Source organism: Rhynchophorus ferrugineus, unplaced genomic scaffold (assembly GCF_030347505.1).
Source record: "Rhynchophorus ferrugineus isolate W39M unplaced genomic scaffold, kcgeb_rfMv2 rfM4, whole genome shotgun sequence".
NCBI lineage: Eukaryota > Metazoa > Arthropoda > Insecta > Coleoptera > Curculionidae > Rhynchophorus > Rhynchophorus ferrugineus.
The window spans coordinates 49,159,379-49,163,901 of record NW_027472583.1 but is presented as its reverse complement, the minus strand read 5'-3'; the positions used below and the strand labels follow the sequence as shown (position 1 = coordinate 49,163,901).

The 4,523-nt window shown below is 32.2% G+C and overlaps 1 non-coding gene across 1 annotated transcript; it reads left to right on the top strand.

Annotated features, from left to right (window-relative positions):
- Positions 1-3,978: 3,978 nt before the first annotated feature.
- LOC143196783 (U6 spliceosomal RNA) lies at positions 3,979-4,082 on the top strand. Its single transcript, XR_013005845.1, has one exon. It is a non-coding gene; the product is annotated as a U6 spliceosomal RNA (small nuclear RNA).
- The last annotated feature ends 441 nt before the right edge of the window (positions 4,083-4,523 follow it).

The window sequence follows — 4,523 nt, the reverse complement described above, 5'->3', positions numbered from 1 at the left end:
GAGTTAAACATGAACATTAGGTTAGAATATATACTTAGCGTTATTGGACGGTTTAAAGGACGCAATCACCGAAAGACGCCAGCATTTGAAGAAAAAGAAAGTGCTGCTTCACCAAAACAGTCACTCAGTGAAAAATTTCAGACTATTTCCTGTTCTTAGATCTTAAAAAAATGCTCGCTGGGAAGAAATTTTCGTCGAATGAAGAGGTGATCGCCGAAACTGAGGCCTACTTTGATGCAAAGGACAAACCGTACTACAAGTATCGTATCAGTGTATCACTCTTGAAGGGAATTATGGAAAAGGAATGGAAATTTTGCCAAGAAAAAGTGTTTTTCTCTAGTAGGCTGGGGACTTTTCAATTTAATTTCAAGATATATTAATATATATATATATATATATATATATATATATATATATATATATATATATATATATATATATATAAGACGGTCTATATTTTTTTTTCGTCCATGTTGTTCTTCTAGATCCAGTATCGGATCGTTTGCGGGACGTGTCAGACATACATCCGAACTGGTTTCAATTCGTTCTCGGTGGTGTCAGCGAATAAAAACTTAATAAGAACGTCAGTAATGTAATACCCAGCTGAACTGTAAATTATAAAGAAGCCATTACGATCGCCGTCGTACCTGCCAGACGAGTCTCGTCTTCGCCGTCTTCTTCGGCTCCGTATCGAGGTCGTCCAGGTCCGGTTTATATTATATATACATTAATATATATATATATATATATATATATATATATATATATATATATATAGATGTATTGATGATTATAATTTTTATTATTATTTATTAGGCAAAAAATATACACCCTAGGGATGGGACCTGGATCTACAGCCATAATTCTGAGTTAAAACAACTTTAGAACTAAGAACTATGAACCAATAGTTACTAATACAAGCATGAATCCTGATATCTCGACACTAATTTCGATATGGATTGAGTTCAAGTATGGATCTAGAAATCAATTAAAAAAGCATCAGCTTGGATTGGAACTAAAACTGTATTTATGGATTTCGCACCAGCGAAATAATAAATAGATACGCTTTCATACAGCCCAAAGAATCCACTGAAAGTTCAGTACGAATTAAAAAAATCTAAACACGTGGCAAACCGTAAAGTCAATATAAAAGTAAAATAACTCAAAGGTCACAGTTATTCGGTAAACTGTTATATGAATATGAATTTGTTACAATAGTTTTAATTTTTTAAAAAGTATTAAAACTCATGGATTAGCCTTATAGAACCATATATTTTAACCATACATAAAATTCACGGCTACTTTTGTAGGATTGTCGAGTGGTATATTCTAATTTGCCGAGATTTAATTTTTAGTTTTACCAACATTAATTTAGCAGTTTAGATAAAAAAATGTCGTAGAATGTTCAGCAATGGCGAGTAATATAAGCAAAGTAACAATTTGAAAGAGGTCTGAAACTTAAAATAATGTGGCTGATATATACTTTTGACATGCTTAGAAAATGTTATGCCAAATACAAAGAGCGAAAATAAACAGGGATGTATTAAAAAAGTATTAGTTTATCAACACAGTATCACTATCTAAAAAAATAGAAAAAACTTTTAGTGATTCTAATCACACAATATTCAAATAACTTGTTATAGTTACCTCAACGTTAATATAATAGGTCCAGTAAAAATATGTTTTTAATTATTTTTCCAATTCCTCCAAGTTTTCCAATTAAATTCTGTAAAATTCCGAATCGTTTACGATAGATGGCATTAGAGCTCTTACATTTCATACTCAAAAAGCCTATTTGACAGCCTTGTAAAGAAAATATAGTTTATAATATTATAATGGTATTATAATAATAAATATATAAATAAATATACTTAAAAAAAGTCACTTTTGATTTCAAAGACTTTATTTGATCCATCCTCTAAGAGGTATAGATAATGGGATATATCATAATCAATCATTCAACAGCTGCTAACTTTGTTGATATAAGCTAACAAAATACCAAAGAAGTATCAAAATGGAGACCAAAAGTAAACAGAACCTAGTTAGTGTTTTCCTCCAAGTGTAAGGGCGATTATCATGGAGAAATATATAACACGTTTTTGCTCTGGTTTGAAAATCAGCTGTTAAATAAATTAGGGACACCATCAGTTATTGCTATGGACATTGCACCTTACCATATTCAAGCAAGCACATAAGCACAAGTGAAAACAATCATAACACTTAACACATCTAGTCTGGATAAACACCATCAGATACATAGAAGAAGAAATTGACAAACAGTGTAATCACTATCAAGTGTTAGTTAAATTGGAAATTAAAAATTTAGTTATTGACTCGAATAGTGATTCAGAAAGTGACATTTACTGAATGAAACTTTGGAATAGGAGATTATAATCCATTGTTAACAATTACCAGGACAAACTGATGGGAGTGTAAACAAGTAAAGGTGAGTATATAAATAATATAGTATAACTGTAGAAAATCATATTGTAGAGTGTAAAGGATATATATATATATATATATATATATATATATATATATATATATATATATATATATATATAAATAATATGTTAATGTTTAGAACATTTTCAAGAGCATTTGGATACAATGTGTAAAATATGACAAATTTATTAGGGAGAATGCAGTAATTAAATCTAATTTTATGAAGAAAACTTGACACAGGTAGTACAGAAGAAACTAAGGAGAAATACAATGATATAAAAATAATAATATAAATAATAAGAATAAATAATAAGAAGACACAGCAACGAAGGAAGCAATAACTGAACGTAATAATATAAATATGCTGTCTAATAAAACAAAAATACATAAACCCTCTGGTTAGGCTTCCAAGGGATACCATTATATAAAACGCGCAAAGAACTCTACCTCATAGCTGGTCACTCTACAAACTACTGCGGCTGTAGAGTTAACTGTAGTTCGATAATATGTGCATTAGATGTACTATAATGGCAATATAAATTATATGTAATAACATTATTTTTGTTTAATTATTTAATTCACATTAGAATGTGAACAGTTAATGTTTAAAGTCATACATTCATGTGCATTCACTGTGAGTACTGGATAGACTATAGGTGAATTCAGAGAAACATTTGGTGTACTTCTTAATATTAAAAATATACAACTAATCGGTTATAATTTCTTATATAAAACACGCAATATTATACAATCATTATCCTCGATTTATTTATAACTAGTTGACTCGGTAAATTTGGTTCCACCAATTTATGTTAAGTAAACTAAAGTATTTTAAATTAGAAATGATTGACTAAGTAATATATTTCCGTAAACAGCTCCACTATTCAGATTTGTATTCGAATGTTCCTCCACACTTTTCAATCTTCTTTTTTATATTCACTTCATTAATCATTGAGCGTGAGCCGCAACGACGGCACACCACTCGAGGGAATATCATAATTCTCGTTCCATTTTCTTCACCTCGGCACCGACACCGAACCAATTTCGATCAAGACCGCTCGTTTCTGGCGTTTTCTTTCTCGTCGCCGTCCGGGTTGGCCCGAAACGGTCCACTTTCGATCCACCGCGTTCCCTCGGGGTCCGAAGAGGAACCACCGCAAAACTATTAATAACCCGGGCCGAGGTCCGCGTCCCAACTGACATTTTAATTTATTCGGGTCCGTCCAATGATAATTTAGTGAACATCTGCCGGGCCAACATGGCTGATTGCCTCTCTTTTTTTTCTCGGTCGGCGAAGAAAAAAAGACAAAAAAAAAATCGAACCGAACTGAACACGACCGAAAAGCGACGAAGAAGAAAAGGAAATAATAAAAGATGTAGCGATTTCAAATGGGTCTCGCCATATTTAGGTCTTAGGTGGACGGCTCCGGTCTCGGTTGCGGTCAATTTGGGTTTTCGTGCACCAAATTAGCCTGATATATCGAAGCCGTTCCTATATACAGGGTGAATACTTTTTATTATTAAATAATAACTGTACTCACTTCGGTGGTACATATTCTAAAATTGGAATAGTACAGAGAAGATTATTATGGCTTCTGCATATGGGTTTTTTTATTAATTACATGTTACATCTTACTTCTATTCTGCTGTACTTGCATTAATACACAAGCGATGCGAGTACGAGATTAACACAGTCTGTAATTTCCAAATGAAATAAAACTAATGTACTTAAGCTAAAGTTAAGAATACACTTATACACTAAACAATTTCGTGTGATTAAATTCGGTTCAATCTCTTAATTTTACTCGTGTTGTCCAGTATCTGTATTGATTCCACGTTGCTATGATTTAGCAATTTTGTCTCATGTTTTAAGATGAAACCTTGGATCACGTGTATCCAGTTGATTTCGAGGTCATCGTGCAGCTCTTCGTCGGTTGCGTGGCGATAAGCATTGGAAATTAATGGTAGAACTTTGATTTGAGTGCGTTGGATTACTAGATAGTTTAATGTTTTAGTACAACTCAACATTTGCATCCCATAGGTCCGAATTGGCTTTATGATTGCCTGATAAACCAATA